Raw genomic sequence first — 8,542 nt, forward strand, 5'->3', positions numbered from 1 at the left:
TTTTAAGAAGATGATGTAGGCCTATAAATCCCTGAGATACAGTAACAAAGATGTTTCATGACTCATGAGAGTTATGTAACAGGCTCAGATTATTATATTTTAATTAACACATTGTCATTCACACCTACTCTATTCATGTATGTTGTGTAATCACCACCGCCAGACAGTCACACATCATAGCTGGCTGCATGTTTAAACCCTGCACACATCTGAACAAGATGCTGTTGTTAAAGGGATAGTTCAACATTTTGGCAAATTCGCCCATTGCCATAATTGCCATAGTCATAGCAGTAGGTTCGTTACCTTTAATTGTCGGTGCAAGCTATTTTTAGAACGGCGGAGCAGAGCCGTGAGCTGCTCAGAGCTACACTACGGAGGCTCATTATGGGATTTCTTGGTTTCCCTCATCAAACTCATCAAATACACAATCCAACAACTCCACAACGCTCTGGTGGACAAGTTGTGACCTGCACATTCACCATGCTATGAGATAACAGAACGTTACGAAACGGAGCCATTTTTGAGGTAAATTCAGGGTAAATACAGAGTCTGCTTGCTGAAAAACTGTCCCTGAACGCAACACGCATCAGCGGTTTTGCATGTATTTCCCTCTAAAACAACTATGTCTGGTAACGTTGTGTTATTATCTCATAGCGTGGTGAATGTGCAGGTCAAAACTTGTTCACCAGAGCGTTGTGGAGTTGTTGGATTGTGTAGGCTATTTGATGAGTTTGATGAGGGAAACCAAGAAATCCCATAATGAGCCTCCGTAGCGTAGCTCTGAGCAGCTCACGGCTCTGCTCCGCCGTTCTAAAAATAGCTTGCACCGACAATTAAAGGTAACGAACCTACTGCTATGACTATAGGGATTATGGGAATGGGCCAATTTGCCAAAATGTTGAACTATCCCTTTAATGCCACTCCGTCTCCACCGGTTCAGATTTCAGAGCCGTGGTGGAACAGTAATTGCCTGAGAGGACGGACGGCATGCAGTTGTGCAAATGTCAATTAGAGATCGTCTGTCAGAAGAAGTGAGATTGAAAATCCTCCTCTTCCTCTCACAGAGGGGTTTCCGTGGGGTTTGTCTAGACGGAGAATGTAATAAGTAAGCAAAGTACTAATTGTTTCAAACACAGCACGGCTTTATGAACCCGTCCTACCTCTGAGTCACTCAAACCCCTGAGTGTGCTGTTCATTAAAAATCTGCCTGCACAAAAAAAATAATAAAACACATCTTAAAGCTCAGAGTCCAGTCAGAACAAAGGCTCAGTGTTTGTTCTCCGCTGAGAGGACCCGGGCTTTGATGGACTGTTTTTATGACGGACATGAACTCCACACGAGCTCCAGCATTTCTGCAATAATTAGCGCTAGTTAGAATTAGTATTCATTTGAATCACAGTGTGATGTCTGCTGGTTTTTGTCCAAAATAACTCTGGTGACCCGTCAGTGTCTGAACCGAGTCCATGACATGAACACGACTCTGCAACAACAATCCCAGAATGCAATTAAAACCCATTGATGTGCCTGAAATCTTAATGCCGCGCTTAACTTTGATTATTTGCGAATTTAATAGTGAAATTTCAGATTGCAGCATTATATTGTATCATATGAGATAAGCAAACACAGTCTTCAACCTAATCTTTTGAAGAGCAACAGGCTCGGTTTGCTAATCTAATATCAGCTACTGTCATGCTACATTTGAAAATAACATGTTTTTTGCATGTTTAAACACTGTAGATGGTTTTCTAATAATTAGTGGCTTGTTATGAAGTTAATTAAAAGATGGAGCAATAACTAAACACTGATGTGTCTGCACAGAGGCTGTGCAAAAATAAATTGCTTTTTGAAAATAGGCTAAACACTATTGCACCAATAGCGCATTTTAGCAAAGATAGCATTTCTTGCACACTTTTACTACGTTAAAGCGGAATTGCCGACATCATCCAGGTCAGAGGTCAGTAGGTCCACCTACAGACCCCGGATGTTGATAACAGCTAACCCCGGACTCAGAGGGGAATAGCACTAGCCTATCAGAACTAAATATTGGTGAAATGAAGGAGTTTCTCTGCAGATGATGTGTTATTTAGAGGCTGCATTCTGCTGCCCTGTAGACTCCATTATACGGATATACGCGGCTCTCGGCTGGAGCTCATTTCATCACAACGACTCGTAATGACACAAAAGTTATCTGGGTGAGGAAATGATCGGATTTTATGCAAGAAATAAGGTCCAGATTGTAAAAAAACGGTAATTACCCTTTAACAATATAAGGGGAAAAAAGAACACTAATGTCAGATTGTCAATGTTAATTATAACAATAGTTAAGTTGTATTAACAAAACAGCAGTTTCTATCTAAACTTTGCTAACATTAGCTAGACTAGCGTTAGCCACCAAAGGCTATTGATGACATCAGGCCGTGTGACGCTGCAGCAGCAGAACTGATCAGTTTATTTCTGCTCCATGTTAATCCTCTTCTACATTTAGAGCATGAATTTGTCTCCTTATGTCATTTTGTGACATAAGACGCTTATTGCATAAGTTTCAATGAACCACTCGGGGCTCAGAGTGTGTTATTGTGCAGATGTGGCCTTCTCATTATGGTGACTATGTGGCTCGTTAGCATTAAAAAAGACTCATTATTGCCTTTATTTCATCATTGGCGGGCCCCATAAGTTAACTTAGCACAGCTCCCGGTGGGAAACTCAGCTGACTCGACTTCTTTATTGAAATTTCAAACCAGCAAATATTTATACAACTACTGACGTGCATGGATCACAGATGATGTCTGCAGAGAGGCTCTCTGATGGAGGAGTGAACAATAAAAAAGAGCAGGGAGGCATTTGGGGGATAAGCCTTTCCTGTATATTTTTGACTGAATGGGGTCTAAACCTCAGTGATGGTATGAAGGGAACAATAATAGCACTCATCTGAGGAATAATGGGACGGGAAGAGACAGACGACACAAGTAGAAGATTTGGGAATGGGAGTTTAAAAAACAAGCACAATGTTACATAAAGAGGGAAATAGGTCAGGGAAAACGTTGGAATCACTTGTGGGAATCTCTCCACACACGTATCTATCAAAGAAAGAGCAGATTCCCAAAGCAGAATTATGAATTTATGAATCTCATGGTTGTTTTGACAAAGCAGAACAGAGCGACTGACTCACAGCACGTCCACGGCCAATAACTGTAAGCGAGAACACGAGCAGAAGCACAGAGCAGACTTTTAATTGCATCAAATATTCAAATGTAGTCAACATCAGTTTGCTTCAACCAGGAAAAAAAAACAGTCCATACTCCAACACATAGGGGAGAGTGGGGTAATGTGAGACACTCCCTGTATCTAGAAAACGGAACACATTTATGGTCATGTGACCATTATGTTTTCAAGCCCCTTCCATTTCCCCATGGCCATGAAGGAGAGGACCTCATGATGCTGTGGAAAGCATGTTTTTTTTTTTTTGCATGTAAAAGTAAATTTTCTTGCTGTCACCTTAATCAACTGCTGCTGCTGCGGGCGCTCTGGGGTGGCTGGGTGGGGTGTTGCTCGGGGGAGGTGGGGTTGGGGGACCACAGGCCAATGCAAATTGATTTTTTTTTTCTCTCTCTCTCTCTTTACTTAATTATTATTATGTTTACTATTAATGTTACCACTATTGTCATTTTTACTTATTAATTTATTTATTTATTATCACTATATACTTTATCATTTATTTGTATTTCATTTACTTATTTTTCCTCTCATTCAAAAATGTTATTCATTTATCCTCCGCTCCCACACTCTTCCTCAATCCCTGGTTCTTATTTTCTAAAATCATCGCTGTTACTATTATTTTTATTTTTTGTTTGTTTGTTTGTTCATTTTGTTTTGTGGTTATTTGCTGTCACAACTGTTATTTATTCATTTATTTTTATATTATTATTATTATTATTTATTATTTATTTTTCCAATACTGTTATTATGACCAAGGTTGTCTTTTGTGACCAATTTTCCTTTTTATTATTATTATGATTACCATTTATATAAATATAACTGACCTACACACACACACACACACACCTTATTTCACATTTTACATCAATGTAAGCCATCAATGCATGTTCACTGTGTTGTCTGTCGCGTTTTTTTTTCACAATAAAAAAAAAAAAAAAAAAACTTAATCAACTGTTGTGCCAAAGCAAATTGATTCAGGTAGAAAAACTTCTATGATACATGATGATGAACTACCAACACATAAAACCATGTGATGATGCTGGCTGAAAATGAGCCTGAATTTCTAGGAGAGGTCATTTTTTTCTAAAATGGGGGTGTTGGGGTAAAGTGAGACCATGGATGTATTATAATAAATCAGAGACACTGGCCCTCATTTATTAAACTTGCGTACACCAAAAAAATGGGTGTACACCAAATTCACCGCAAGGATCGGCATTTATTAATCTGAGTGTGAGCGTACGGTACGCACAAATCTCACGCCAGCTCTGACCAGGTGTACGCACATTTGGAACCAGCGTAGAACATGCAGGAAGGAGTGCTGCTGTGTCAGAACGATTATTAAACCATAGTCTAATAACGCAGCGATGTGGACCACATGTTGTTGTTGTTTATATTGATAAAAATATAAAAAGTAGCCAAAAAAAAAAAGAAACGATAAAACCAAGTCCGTGTTGAAAATATAACTCGAGTTTTATTTTGAGCAACTGAGATGAATTAAAAACCACGATGTGACAGATGCTCGTTAATCAGCTGTGTAAACAGAAACAGTCAATGACAGACAGACCTGTTATTGTAGATCACACAACTTCCAACATCTGCAGCACCAGAGCATGACCGGACGGCTCCTCAGTCTCTCTCTCTGCCGGACACCGGAGCCGGCGGGGGGGGGGCGCTACCTGTCCAGGTCCAGCTGATCTCGGCGGAGTGTTTTTCTTTTCTTTTTTTTTCCCGTCACCGGAACCTGTCAGCGGGAGATCGAGCCGGTGTTTCACATCCCTCCATCAGCCGAACCATATAATCGGTGCTGATGGTCATAAAGTCGCGTTCGCAGCAGTAATATGCCTATGATTTCTCCTCAATCACTTGTGTTTAGTAAACTGCAGGAGCATTTCATGAGATCGCTGGTTTTCCTGACGTGGTCGGTGACACGTGCGTCTGCAGCCTCCATCCATCAATCTATCAATGTCTAGATATTTAATGTTGCCGCCCTCTCCCTGTTCAACGCGGTAACGTCAGTAAAGTCTCTTCTTGGCCGTCTTCCGTGTCTCCATGTCGTAAAAGGGGCAGGGCGACGCCTCTAAAGCAGGAATATATCGGGGCGTGACATTTAAATGACGCTCGTTTTCAGTCGCCGGATTTATCACCACCACGCCGGTTCTACGCCGAAATCAGCAGCATACACACTTTTAGTAAATCACACGTGACACTTGGCGTACACTGATATTTACACCAGAATCTACACCAGATCCTGCGCAAGTTTGATAAATGAGGGCCACTGTGAGCACACCACACACAAAGATTTACACTAGAATTTCGTCCCCCAAGCCAGAAATCTTGCGTGATCAAACATGATCTGTAGCCACACTGCTTTGTTATGATGCTCTTCAGTCAGCTCACTTCTTTATTGGTTACATTCAATTTTAGTCACATTCCACTTTGTCGGCTCCCCCCACACAGACTATCTAACTGGTTCTATCTGTCATTTGAATGTTAATTAAAACATTCTGTGTTGTATTTGATTTTGTTCTTGAGTTACTTTGTGTTTAGAAAAAAAAGTGCTTAATTGACCAATCCCTATGATTCTGCTACTAGTCCGACATTAGTTTTAGGAAGTGTGGTTGTCAAGCTAGCTGTCAGGACTCTAGCTGTTACAACATGTGTTGTTATGGTAGTTTCAGAGTGGAAAAAGTGGATCAGTTTACCCCATTGATTTCTCTGGTTTGTCTCAGTTTACCCCTGAGCTGGGGTAAAGTGAGACACGAGACCACTTTTTTTAAAACAATCATATTTTCACTGCCCTTCGTCCTAAATACATTCTGATAATTTCCATTGCTAGAAAACATCCTGAATTAATGGGAAATGTGTAAATTTTTACTGATAAATAATTTTAGCTCGCTTAGAGGGGAGCAAATGTAAAAAATGTCTCACTTTACCCCACTCTCCCCAACCTGCTTTCTGCCGTTGCATGCAAATCAACCTGACGCTGCCTTTCTTCTCCCGTGCACTCTCGCAGGTGATGAGCAGCGGCATCGTGTTGCTCTGCTGTGATTTACAGGACGCTTTGTGTCCTCGGCTCATGTTGGATGTGCTCTGAATGTGACATTACACCCTTCGAGATCATTGGAGGAAGTGGCTCCTCTTTGTCTTGTGCTTGCACTGCAAACTGTTGAAGTGCTCCGCCGCCTCAGCGGGAAGAGAAAGAGCAAATTTACATTTCAATTTAGCAGCTGGTAATTAAGCTGCACAGCAAAGCTCCTCTGTAGAAGTCTGACTCAAGTTAATTGTGGATTAAAAAAGAAAAGCGCCGGCATTAATGGACCTCTGCTGTTTTTTTTTGTTTTTTTTTCTTAGCCCTCACATAGGCTACCAAAAAAAGAAATAGATAAATAACGGGGTATAACGCTGATGCTGGAGCGTTAATGTCAACCCTGACTTACTGCGCACCCTGAATGCATCGTCCTCCTACCTCGCGGTGCTTTTGTTTTGTTACTTCAATAAACTGAAACCCTGAAGTGATGGAATTAGATCAACTGCAGGATGAAGGCGAGCTGCTGTCAGTGATGAATCCTGCTGCAGACCATCATCTCTCTGGGCTTCACGCCGCTTGGTGACAGTTTTTGCATTTCTTTATTTCTGTCTTTTCTCATAAAGTTGGGAAAAGAAAGAAATGGATAATTAAACTAATTTTCATAATCGTTATTCCTCTCACCACAGTGTGACGTATCGTTAAGACAGAAAGTTGTCGAGTCTGTTACTGACAACAGAGTGTTAGGGGTTACGGTGAGGTCAGGGGATTATTGTTTTTACATTTAATGTAAAAGCAGGTTGATAATTTGATAATTACTTTGATTCTTTTGTTTTTGGATATATAACTCCTTTAAAGGGACAACGAGGAGTTTCTATTTGGTTATAAAAAAAGTCTCACGTTAATGTGGATGAATCTCCGCTACCCACACTTGTTAATGGGCCCATTTTCGATAAATACTATATCGTTTTGTCTCTATGGTTATTTTGTTATTATTAGTGGTGGTGGAAATGCTGGGCGAGCCGACCAGCGTTTCTTTACTTTCGGTTTCATGGCGAGTCATGAGAATAACGCAGCCGAATCACCGTTTATGGTCGGAGCTACGACGGTATGTGATCGTCTTCCAACCTCTGACTTTAATTCTTGATGAATGAAAACATGAGTCTGTCTTGCACCGGTCAAAGAATTTCACGGTGCGCGGAGGCTCATAAATGTAGTGTGAAAACGCTTTGCTTTTCCAAAACTCCTCATTGTCCCTTTAACATTATTAGAAAATGATAAATACAGGAAATGAATAGGTTAAAACCTCTTTATGAGATAACCTAATTGAGTTTGAGGCTGTAACAATGGTTAGGTTGAGGTCATCATGAATATAGAGGAAAAGGTTGCTGGTCTGGATCCTGAAGAAAGAGAATATGTCAATCTGTAAATTAAAAACATAAATAAATATAACAAACATAAATAATGGATAATTCAATTCACACGGGAAAGGGTTTGGTTTTTGTTATTATTCATTTGCAACAGCAAATACATTTTCCAAAAAGCAGGACCACCCAGTTACATTTTTATCAACATTATCATGTAGTTATTGTCTTTACTGACAATGTATTTCATTGGACTTCCAACAATGTCCAGTGATACTTCCTCCTTTGTAGAAACTAGAGCATAGTGAATCTTTTTCATGGTTATGATGTTACATAGTTGTAGTTCAGAAAAGATTATGACCATGGTCGTATAATGAAAAAGTGTTTTTTACAGAACATAATTTCAGTTCACTGTCAACTGTTTGGATATAAAACGCCACCGCTTCTCAATTTTAACCTTTTATACATTTGTATTTCAGACTCTATCATAATGAGTGAATACTATAAATTCTTCATTTATGGTCAAAAACATCTTTTCCGAGGTCACGGTCACGCTGACCTTTGACGACCTACATTGTTAAATCCAAGCGAGCGTTTGTGTCCAATTTGAAACTTCCCCTGGAGGCGTTCCTCATTTATCATGAGACGGACGGACGGACAACCCGAAAACATCCGGCCTGTGGCGACGGCTGAGTTATAAAAATGAAGCGAACTCCTCCATACGACTCCCACGTGGTGGATAAATGTAGCTCTGTATAAGAAATCCTCCCAGGGAACATCATCCAGGCAGCAGCCATTATGTTTGACCTCAAATTGGGATTGGCAAGAAGTTCGCCGCCTATACTGTACGCCATAATAAACCCATCTGCGTGCCCGGTTAAAACTGGTTCTTTACCGGCGGGAATAGAGACGGATGTAGAGACGGGAGCTGAGACAG

The sequence above is a fragment of the Trachurus japonicus genome, chromosome 7 (genome assembly GCF_045865225.1).
Source record: "Trachurus japonicus isolate A0001 chromosome 7, Traja_1.0".
NCBI classification, from domain to species: Eukaryota; Metazoa; Chordata; class Actinopteri; order Carangiformes; family Carangidae; genus Trachurus; species Trachurus japonicus.